We start from the raw sequence: 12,216 nt of genomic DNA on the forward strand, positions 1-12,216 counted from the left end.
AAAAAAATCCTCCCCACACATCGATAGGCATTAATCAAGTAACCCATAGATACCCAAATACCCCCAAAACTCAAAACCATCATGTCAAAGCTTGATCTATCAAATGGTATACCATTTCCCAAACTATATAAGCAAGAGCAAAGGGCATACCATGACGAATCAACAGAGATAATTTCCATTTAATTTTTTTTTTTTTTTTTTTTTTGCTTTTTGTTTTTTTTTTTTTTTGTTTTTTGTTGTTCTTTTCTTGGCTTCCATCACTAACAGTATATCAATGTATAATTTTTTTTTTTTTTTTTTTTTTGGGGGGTGGGGGGATGAGAACACAGAAAGAAAATTCAGCTCATGCTGAAGCAGATAGCACAGTGGCTCAGTTTTTTCTCATTCATTAATCACCTAAAATACTCTTTTAGCCAAGAAAAACTCCAACTACAGACACAATTACTTCCTCAGGCTAATGTCCTTATGAAACTGAACCACTGTTAACTGAATATTTGCAATCTAGCCAAGAAAAACTCCAACTATGGCAATTACTTCCTCGGCATAAGTTTGGATACTTGTTTAGACAACAGGGGCACAATGGCATCCCAATACCGAAGTGCGCAACATTCCCATAGTGAAAATTTGAAACATGAGTCGAATCCTAGTCTAGAAATTTAAGCATCATGTGTTATAACGATATTACCAGCTCCTCACTGAACAAGGAGTGATTGACTTAGCATTAGGCTTAATTTTCACCGAAGGACAGCAGAATCACAATGCAAACATACATCAGGTGGAGGGTTTAATTGGATGCCTGCACCCTGAGGCTAACTGAATTTTTAGCAATGCGTTAGCAAAATTAATAGTGGGAGGCCCTTGTCAAGACAAAATCTCCGCAGAGTTTCCCCCTCAACAAACTCCGCCCGGACAAAGTAAACTACTAACAGTTCATGTCCTCCAACAATAAGAAGAAATAGCACAACAGTTCTATTGGATTGCGGCAAAAGGACAGCAAAGAAACTCAAGAAATAATCGAAGTATTGAAACTTTAAAATTTAAAATTCAACCTAACCAAAAATTACTGTAACTATCACCAACTTTGAAGTTGTCGTTGATATCCGATACAAGAACAATAACGCGTCTTCCCATCTTTTTCGGAAAATTATGTTTTACCTTTAATTGCAAGGAGCAAAAACAACATAAATATTAAAACTTTGTGAAATCAAAAGCATAAGTACACCAATCTCCAAACGTATCCAACCGCCTCCAAGCTAAACCCTAATAAAAAACGAACAGAAAAAAAAAACAAAAACCGAAGATCTGAAGCGATAACAAGCTATAGAATCTGCAGGAATTCTCCAGATCCGGCTGGACTCGTAGCGAAAACTCGGACTTGAAAAGGGTAATCGTATAGAAATTTACCAGGGTTGTTCAGAAGGTCAATGTATTGATGATGGATTAGATCTGTGCCAGACTGTTGCTTCGTAGGATCCATCTGAGAAGAGTGAAGATGAAGAACCTTCCATTCGTGCTAGAGGAAGAGAGGAAGAGAGGAAGAGAGGAAGAGAGGAGCGCTTTTTAAGGCTCTCTCTCAAGTCTCATCCTTCGCTTGATACAGAAAGAGAGAGAAGAGTTGAGAATGCGGTATATATAGCTCATCGTTTCCAAGCTGTATGGTGACGTGGATCACTGGGACTGTTTCAAATTTCCGAGAGGTTTCGGTTTCATGAGGTTCATTATTATTATTATTATTTTTTTTCTTCTTATCACCGTTGAACTAGGATCACATCGTGCTTTCTAGAAACTCTGCCTCACATTGTCCTGCCCAATGTCCATTCATGATTCTTATAAGATACCGATCTGACAGTCAATAAACGACATATGACTTGTAGAACGCATCGCCTCATGGAAAAAATAATTATATCAAACATAAAGTCGGTCATCAGGGGTGTTTAAACAAAAAAAATTCATTAAGGGTGCAAGTTTAGCCACGTCGGTCTAAGCCTGCCCTAGCCTGGAGAGGGTTTTGGCTGAGATATTTTGGGATAAAAATCGTCTGTTTTGCTGTGTTTTGCTACGTGCAGAAAATGACATGTGGATGGATGAAAGTGGATGGCCAAGATTGCTTTAAGGTTGAAACCAATGCAAATCTGGTTTGGGGTTGGATGAACCGACCAATTCAAGTGAACCAAACCGGATCAGGTCTTTCTGTTTGAATCAAGACAACCCCTAAAAACTCCCGCTGGTTGCACGATTCTCCCTCATTCTCACGGATCTCACCATCTGTCACACCTCTCTCTGCTCATGAAGGAAGGAAAGATCCACAAAATCGCTCTCACGAAGGTCTCGTTGCTAATAAAGGAAAAATACTGGTTGTCTCTCTCTCGAAGGTGAAGTAACAGAGATACTGTTGAGTCAAGAACACACTCTCTCTCTCTCTCTCACGAAGAGAGTCGCTATGGCTCTCGATTTTTCTTGGGTTGGAGTACTCCTCACGCACCGAAGCTCTGTCTGTTTGGTTGCGAACCTGGTTAGGGTTTTAATATAAACCATTCTCTGTTATTTTTTAATCTAACCCATTCTCTGTTCGGTTTTGAATCAACTCGTTGGCAGGAAAACCCTAAACTATTGTGGCTTGTTAGGGTTAGGGTTTTTATTTGTATCTATAATATTTTTGCTACTTTGGGTGATTATACTGGTGATTTTGATTAGATTTTGAAGAATGTTGGGGTTTTGAAAATTGTTGGGTGATTCTAGTTTGGTTATATTGAAGTTGTCCTACTGGAAGCTCTCTCTCTCTCTCTCTCTCTCTCTCTCTCTCTCTCTCTCTCTCTCTCTCTCTCTCTCTATATCTGTTACCCCTTTCATGCTCAGATTTTAAATTTTTATCAAGTATCTAGAGGAGATTATATGGTATTTTTTTTTTATTCTTATTTGTTATCTCTGTAGACAAGACTTTGTATTTGATAACAGTTATTAGTATTAGTAGTATTTAGCATCTGATATCAGGAGTGTTTTTGTGTTATGAAATACATTCAGTTAATGAGTTGTGTCCAGACACCATGCTTTGTTCTCAATCTCTGATCTTCCATTCATATCAGTATCTATGTCATGGTATCACTAAATTTTTACTAACCTGATTTTTTGTGCAGGTAGGGAGTCTTTAGCTCAAAATGGTAGAGCACCTGGGGTAATGCCCAGGTTATGGTGGTTCGAATCCACCAAGAATCTTCTTCAACAATATAATTTTAATATCTCCCTTAAAGCAAATTATCATTATGTGCTCACATTGCTTGCGGAGTGGGTGTCTCCCTGTTTGAATTTGCGACTGCAATTATCATGAAGAAAGAAGTAGAATGCTGGAGATCCCAATACCCTAAACAGTAAAACAAGGTACCTCTTATTTATTGAATCCATGTCCTATTGTTGAATTCATATATTATCTTGATCACAGAAATTGAGAAAAAAATTCTCCTCAGTTTTGCATCTCACTACCATCACCCAAGACCACTCGTTGAGTTGATAGCTCTGGAATCTTCAAATTTCAATTTGGAGGGAGGATACAGGTTTCAGTTAATTCACACTTCCCAGAAGAAACTAGAAGACAAGCATTACCCATAGAATTGTATTTTGGTGGAACTGTGGAAGACAAGCATAACCTTTAAAAAGCCTTGATTCTGATCGTATTTGTTGATGATGAACCATTGAATCTGGATCATTCAAGGCCCTACCCAGGAAGGTCAGGGGAGATTGGAATGGGATCATCCTGAAGACACCTGACCATACCCTTCGAAATAAAATGCCTGCTTTATAAGATCATATGAACCCAGTTGTCCTTCAACCTCTTTGGTTCCAGTTTTGGAAAATCAAGGAAAACTAACAGCTAGCAGTTAAGAGGTTCCACATTGCTCTCATAGCTTAATCTATAGTATGAGAAATACCTTGAAAACATTCTGCCATTTCATTTTTTTTCCTTCAGTCCTATGGTGAGCGCTATTCTTTATTTTCTTGAGGAATCATGCTCTTCACATTGTTTGTTTTCCTGCTAATAAGACTGAATCTCCAACAATGAAGACAAGTCAGATTATAAACAATATTCCAAGAATGCTGAAACACATATTACAAAATGGAGAGTGCAGAAAATCAGACTACGAACTTGAACATATATGCACTCTCCATCTTGAAGTTGCTAAAGATGCTGAAATTCCAAGATGGAGAGTGCAGAAAATCAGATTACAAACAATATTTATTTAAGAAAAAATCTAAGAATATAACAAAAATAGTTTAATCAAGTTTGGGCAGCAGTGAGATGCTGAAATTCCAAGATGGAGAGTGCAGAAAATCAGATCACAAACAATATTTATTTAAGAAAAATTCTAAGAATATAAAAGAAATCATTTAATCAAGTTTGGGCAGCAACTAATCTTTCACTGAAGGAGATAAATTCTATTTCACTCATGTCTTTTCTAGCTATTTCAGCCATGCTATTTCTTACCCAGCAACACTCTTCATAGGCACTTTTACCTAGCAGCAGGCAGTCATGAAATCCAACAGAACCAAACACTTCAGTGAAAAGGCATCACAAACATGCAGAAGGAAATACACAAAAATATAACAAAAACTGAACTTAATGATCTCAAGTTTCACAAGAATCATAAAGAGATTCATCGAAAAAACAAAATCCACGAAACCTACATTCCAGTTTAAGTAACACCAAACCTACATTCATAAAAAAATAAAAAATCCAAAAAATAGAACAACACAAGAACAGAACACCACCAAAATATATATATATATATATAATAAGTTAAAACACGTTCGATATTTTGTTCAAAGTCTTGGTGGATTCGAACCACCATAACCTGGGCATTAACCCAGGTGCTCTACCCTTTGAGCTAAAGACTCCCTACCTACACAAAAAATCATGTCAGTAAAAATTTAGTGATACCATACATAGATACTGATATCAATGGAAAATCAGAGATTGAGAACAAAGCATGATATTTGTACACAACTCATTAACTCAGTATTTCATAGCACAAAAACTCTCCTGATATTTGTACACAACTCATTAACTCAGTATTTCATAGCACAAAAACTCTCCTGATATCAGATGCAAACCACTACTGATACCAATAACTGTTATCAAATACAAAGTCTTGTCCACAGAGATGACAAACAAGAATAAAATAAAAACAATACCATATAATCTCCTCTAGATACTTGATAAAAATTTAAAATCTGAGCATGAAAAGGGTAACAGATGGAGAGAGAGTGTCGCGTGAGTGCTTCCAGCAGGACAGCTTCAATAAAACCAAACCAGAATCATCCAACAGTTTTCAAAACCCTAAAATTTTTCAAAATCTAACCATAATCACCAGTATAATCACCCAAAGTAGCAAAAATATTATAGATACAAATAAAAACCCTAACCCTAACAAGCCACAATAGTTTAGGGTTTACTTGCCAACGATTTGATTCAAAACCAAACAGAGAATGGGTTAGATTGAAAAACAACAGAGAATAGTTTAGATTAAAACCCTAACCAGGTTCGCGACCACATAGACAGCTTCGACGCGCGAGGTGTGCTCCAACCCAGGAAAAATCGAGAGCCCTAGCGACTCTCTTCTTGAGCAGGGAGAGAGAGAGTGTTCTCGACTCAACGGTATCTCTGTTACTTCACCTTCACAAGCGGAGGAGACCGCGACAGAGCAGAGAAACCCCTTCATGAGCAGAGAAACCCACTCCTTCGTTCGCAGAGAGAGGGATGTAAGAGAGCTACAGTGAGTAGGGTGAGAGAGAGACTCGTTCGTAGAGAGAGTGGTGTGAGAGAGATGCAATGAGAGGGGTGGTGACAGAGAGAATCGTGAGCAGAGACCACTTCCTGCAAGAGAGATGCAGCGAGAGGTGTGAGAGAGAGAGAATCGTGTGAGCGAAAATGGCAAATTTCTGCGAACAAGGATTTCGAAATTCAAATCTTCTTTTAGGGATTTGAAATTCAAAAACTGAGTGAGTTGTTTGGTTAGAATCGGTTCAAATTGTTGGTTCGAGTCATCCATTCTTTTAAACCTGATTTAGTTACCCTTTCCAACAAAAGTAATCTTAGCCGTTGGTTGAAAGGACGACACGTGTCCTTCTCTGCAGGTAGCAAAACAAGCAAAACAGACGAAAACAGACGATTTTTATCCGATATTCTGAGGGCAGATCAGTGTTGGGAATTATTGACTCCGAATCAGGGTCGGTAAGTTAGGATCGAGGCCTTGACACGTGTTCGATTCAACCCAACTCAGCCTAGTCAAATAGGATCTTATCTCTTTCTCCTTCATTTTTTCAAGAGGAAATTACACTCCCCTCCCCGTATGTTTCAAGTATTACAGAACCCTCCGTTGAAAAGTTTGAAATTATACATCCCTCCCCTTGTATATTTTAGATTCTATCAACCGTACCCTGACCGTGAGTGAGGAAACGTTAAATGTGTTACAATTTTTTCAAAAATCCCAAAATACCCCCAACTTATTACCATCTTCTTCCTTGAGAAGAACGATGGTTTATTCATTCGGTTTCTTCATTCCTCCATAGATCCTGAACTTCTGAAATCGAAATCGAAGGTGGTTCATCTCCAAAGTTTTGGCGATCGAAAATGGTTCATATTGTTCACGATCGAAGATATTACATCTAGTTGAAGATCGAAATCTAAGGTTAGTATAAATCGCTGATTTGGGAAAGTTAGGGTTTCGGGAGATTTAATCAAACACAATCGAATTCTTCAATGGCGAATGGTGATGATTGATCTGAAAATCTATTTTGGGCCAATAAATTGGGTTGCTGCAGATGAATTATTTTTATCAATCAAAGAAGAGCCAGAGAACGGTAGCAGTGGTGGTATCCGGAAACCAGATCCCATTGTATGGAGGTGGAGCGAGTCTTAGCAGTTTGGGGGGAAACCTGACGACGCCGGTGTCTCTGAAACTTGACTTTAAAGTCCGTTCAAGAGCTTACGTTCTGGGTCAACTGGTTAAACCAAAACTCTACAAAAACATCGACTGCTCAATCATCTTTGATCCCAAGAAGCTCCAAGTCCCTCTTCCTCTTAAGAATTGCACATACAATTAAATTTGTTTTTCAGTCTCAGATGTAGCAAGCCCCAAGAAGCGAATGCGGAACCACAAAAACCTTCAACTTCTCTAAATCCCACTCATCGCCCTTGTAAATCAGCCTCCAACCCTGCTTCCAGGGGCCTCCATCCACATCCAGGAACTTGATCTTATCATAGAGATCCTTATTCGTGATATCGACGACAGCAGCAGAAGCGACCTCATTTCCGCCCTCCAACAAGGCGGGCTTTCGATTAACTGGTTTTCTAAACTTGGACTGACGGAAATTTCTGGGTCTGAAAGGAGTAGAGAGAGGTTTTGGGATACCATAGCGGAAGATGATAGCGATGAAGAAGAGAACGGAGATCGAGAGGCCAATAGTGAAGAAGTTAGCGAAGATGAAATCACGAACAGGCACTCGCCGCCGAGACTTCCTGGGAAGCTTCGATTTAGTTGAATTAGATGAATATGGGAGGAGAGAGTTGGCTCATCCTCCCCGTCGGCTACTGCCGGTGCCGGAGGAGAAGGCCATGGATAGATCAAATTCCAATCACTAGGATACACCAACTAACAACTGTGGAACTGCCGTCGTTAGCTCGGCTGAAGCCAATTGGAAATTTTCAGATCTGCTTTCATATGGTTGGCGTTGTACATTTCAGCAATGAAGAATGGAAGTTCCAATAGCTCAGGTGATCAGACTCAGGAAACCTCGATCAGAGAGATCGGAGTCAGGCAACTCTCTCCCTCCAACGGCTCCAAGAATTCCAAATTGACGAACCTTCGATCAGCCATCAAGAGAGTGTTTTTTAAAAAAAGGGAAAGGGGGTAAATGGGTCATTTAACATGAACTCCTAAGAGTTAAAAACATAGGGTACGATTGTAATTTCAAACTTCAAAGGGGTCTAAGACTCTAAGTGTAATATTTGAAAAATATAGAAGAAGGGAGTGTAATTTTCTCTTTTTTCCAAGCAAGTCAAATTTTATTGGATTAACAAATAAAAAAAATCTTTGTTGATAAAAAAGATGCTTTTGTGCACCCTCCCATTGACTCGCACATTGACATGTATCTACACTAGCAAGGAAGCGTATCTTTCCCTCAAAAATACAGAATAACTTAAGAATCTCCACGAAGTTATTTTTGTGTGTATTGTATATTAATTATAGGGAAAATACCCTTTAAGCATCCGTACATTGCGTCTCTTTACATGCATTATTTTATTGGTTTTTAAAAAGAAAGAAATAGTGATTAAATAGAAAAGCAATTTTAAGGGTGTAGTGTACTCTGCTTCCTCTCCCTCATTATATTATATTACTTTTTTTTTAATGAGATATTTTATTATTATTATTATTATTATTATTATTATTATTATTATTATTATTATTATTATTATTATTATTATTATTATTATTATTATGTATACTATTAATTTATTTGAAAGCTTTGATTTCTAGAAAAGGATTTTCATGTCTCAATCTTGTACAATCAGTCTCAACTTGCTAAGATAAATGGAAAAAGTCCATGGAAGATGGCTAAGAGTTCCAACTATAATCTTCCACTGTTTTTGTGAGAAATCGAAATCTCATCTGAAAGTCATGTTGGAAGGATTTCGTTACTCCAAAGAAATCACCCATAGGGATTAAAAAGAGTACGATAGATTGAGTACAAATTCTTTTTTTTTTTATTAACAATTCTTTAAAAAAAAATTATACCATTACATTAAATATAATATTAAATAACTTTTAAGAATAAGACAAGAGAAACAATCACTAGAATGTTACAACTTCTTAAAACTATTCCACACCATTGGACAGAAAAAGAAAGGAAAATATGGCTATATGTCCGTCAAACTAGATGTGAGCAAAGCTTATGACCGGATAGAATAGAGCTTTTTGGAACAAGTTATGTTCCACTACGGTTTCCATGAGGACTGGGTTAAGAGGATAATGTTTTGTGTCAGGACAACTCAATTATCTATTCTACTGAATAGTTCTTCTCTTCAATTTTTTCATCCTACTAGAGGTCTAACACGTGGAGATCCTCCTACGTCTTCGTCTTGTGTGCAGAAGTTCTTTCTTCTCATCTCACTCTAGCTCAAATGCAAAATAAGATTGAAGGCATTAAAATCTCTCGCAACGGTGTAACAATCTCACACTTGGCCTTCGCAGATGATTTGATTTTGTCTATTCATGCTACCTCTTATGAAGCTGGGGTGTTCCAGAACGTTTTGCATGCATATTGCTCTAGATCAGGGCAGGAACTGAACAAGCCAGGGCCTTTGTCAATCCTAATGTTCCTGCTTCTACTAAAAGGCTCCTATTCGAAAGGTTTCATATCTCTTCAACTCCTACGAGTGATATCTATCTTGGGTTGTCTTATTTTAGAGGAAAGTTAAACTAGAGGCATTGTACAGAGCTCCTTCATTGAGTTTACATGGAAATCAAAATATTTTAGTGGGGTTGGAAAACAAATATTAAGTCAATCTATTTTATCAGCTATGCCCTAACATTTCATGTCTTGCTTCTTTCTACCTTATACTGTTCTAAAATCTCTAGATGCCTCGTGCAGAAAATATTTTTGGTCTACTGGAGAGAAATCACTTGTTCCGACCATCTTGATTACAATTATGAATCCGCTATTATATGTTTGCTCTAGTTTTTGTTGTTTTTTATGTTGAAACGGTTTTTCTTTATCCATTGGCATTAGTCTCGTAGCAGCTTCTTCCCGTTAGCTAAGGACGTTGGTATTGTTGTATAAGTGGCAATGTGTGATAAGCGGTCGCGTATATAAAAGAGGAAAAGCACGGTTTTTGCTCGGACTTCAAATTAGTTTTAACCATGTTGATGGTCCCACATTATTGGTATTGGTTGATAGAGAATACCAATACCATTCGAAAGTTAATCAAAAATTTGGATATGGAGGGTTTCGCTTCTGTGCACCATCAAATGTTTATGAAACATTTGCTTTCTTTTGAAAGTTATGACATTTGAATTTCTCTTACATTCCACGTTTTCGAAACAGATCCTACCAATATTTCACATTTTCTATGATCAGGGCATGCTTACTAAAATTGTGTGCAAAGTAGACTCTGCCAATCTCGGCCCTCGTGCACTCAAGCAGTTGGAGTACTATATGCCAATCCAAAAAATCAGGTGCTCTCAATATCAAATTGTCTTCTTGTATGAATTTAGCTCTCTTAGCTAAGAAAGCTTGGGAGTTTCTCAATCCCTCTCAATCTCTCTGGGCTCGCCTTATAAAGTCAAGTATTTCAAAGATACTAACTTCCTCCATGCTTTTGATCACTACTCTCCTTGGGGTTGGAAATCCATGGTGAAGGCTATGGCATATAGCTTCAGCCCCCAAGATCAAACATTTCTCATGGAAACTATTACATGACATAGTTCCTCACTCAGGACTTCTCTCAAGTTGGGGCCTTCACATAACTCCATCAAGAACAGGAGAACGAACTAATGTCCAGTTCGGGTATCTCGATTGAATTACCCATAATGGTATTTTTCGTAGAAACAATATTCTTGCATATTTCTCAATTCCATATCCCCCATTTTTCTGCTAATGCTTTATTTTTTGGGTAATTTACAACGCCACCCCCTGGAGAATGCCAGTATTAGAGGAACACCACATCTATTTCACCAAATTAGACTCAGGCCCCCTACCGTCAGTTACTGTTAAATCAAGAGTTAAAATGACCGTTCTACCCTTCCTATTCACTAAAAACTCATGTTGTAACCTGATGGCGGATGGGGGAGATGGCGACGGCGATGGCGACAGCGACGGCGACGGCGACGGTGACTGCAGAGATTCCTTCTCCTTCTTCACTCCCACTGACTCGTCTCTCTACTATCTGGATCTGGCATCACGGGCTTCGGATGACATCTATAGATTTGGACCATTGGTGAGGTTTTTTTTTTTTAGAAGACCGTCGGCGATCGTTCAGAGAACCCAGCTTTGGCTCGTTGAAGAAAAACCAGGAAACCTTGGAGGCTAGTACAGTTATCCACGAGCTTGCAGATCCGATCCAAGCAAAGGTCGATGATTTCTTTCCCAATGGTATAGAATCCAAGTTTAAGAAACGGAATGGAAGCAAAGCAACGGAGAAGGATCTCCTACGCCTTCCTCTCTTTGTCGTCGAAGAAGGGTTGTACCGATATCTATCGGATCACCCTCACGTTCTCTGCAGATGTCGAGAGAAGATTTTTCTTCACTCTTCTCTTCCTCTCTTCCCCTCTTCCTCTCTCCTAGATTTCCCGACGGCGACCATAGACGGTTCGTGCAGAGGTTGAGAGCAAATTTGTCTTCACTCTTCTCTTCCTCTCTTCCCCTCTTCCAATCTCCCACTTCACCCAGCGGCGACCACGGATTATAGCGACGCAACTTCAATCTTCTCTTCCTCTCTCCCAGCTTCCCAGCGGCAACCACAGATTAAATCGAGGGCAGATTTGTCTTCACTCTTCTCTTCCTCTCTTCCCCTCTTCCTATCTCCCACTTCACCCAGTGGCGACCACAGATTATAGCGTCGTAACTTCACCTTCTCTTCCTCTCTTCCCCTCTTCCTCTCTCCCAGCTTCCCAGCGGCGACCACAGATTAGGAATGGTCTGACGAGGTTGAGAGAACAAGACCTAACTAGTTAAGACGTTGCAGAGAGTATAACCTTTTTTTTAAGGTAAAATGGTATTTAAGGGTAAAATGGTATTTAAAAAAAAAAGGACCTGCTGATGTCAGCATTTGAGGTTTATTCTCTAACAGTGACTGACGGTAGGGGGTCTGAGTCTAATTTGGTGAAAGAGAAGGGGTGTTCGTATAATATTGGCATTCTTCAGGGGGTGGCGCTATAAATTACCCATATTTTTTTTATTGTTGTAATAAGAAAAAACAACTTATTGACTCAACACTTGGTGACAAGACGTTATTTCCAAAAAAATATCGAACATAGAGAACAGAAGAAAGAAAATGCATTGATAAAGAAGAAAGGTGTACCAACAAGCAACAACTAATGGAGTTTGGCGGACAGCAATGGCGCAACATTAGCAAGCTCATCCGGCACCTCTCTTTTTCTCTCTCTTGTTGTAGTGTCAAAAGGAGAAAACTATGAAACATTTGAGTTGTGATTTTGTGCAAAGGCC

General features: G+C 38.7%; 1 protein-coding gene and 1 long non-coding RNA gene across 2 annotated transcripts in view; one reads left to right on the plus strand and one right to left on the minus strand.

Moving 5' to 3' along the window:
* Positions 1 to 1,611, minus strand: part of LOC122085521 — a 3,430-nt gene extending 1,819 nt beyond the window's left edge. Inside the window, exon 1 of the mRNA XM_042653995.1 lies at positions 1,405 to 1,611. The gene's annotated coding sequence lies outside the window, so the exon portion shown is untranslated. The remainder of the gene's footprint in view (positions 1 to 1,404) is intronic.
* A 4,886-nt stretch (positions 1,612 to 6,497) lies between these two features.
* LOC122087659 lies at positions 6,498 to 8,048 on the plus strand. The gene is made up of 2 exons (XR_006142802.1): positions 6,498 to 6,680; positions 6,814 to 8,048. It is a non-coding gene; the product is annotated as an uncharacterized LOC122087659 (long non-coding RNA).
* Positions 8,049 to 12,216: the final 4,168 nt, after the last annotated feature.

Source organism: Macadamia integrifolia, chromosome 8 (assembly GCF_013358625.1).
Source record: "Macadamia integrifolia cultivar HAES 741 chromosome 8, SCU_Mint_v3, whole genome shotgun sequence".
Classification (NCBI taxonomy): Eukaryota; Viridiplantae; Streptophyta; class Magnoliopsida; order Proteales; family Proteaceae; genus Macadamia; species Macadamia integrifolia.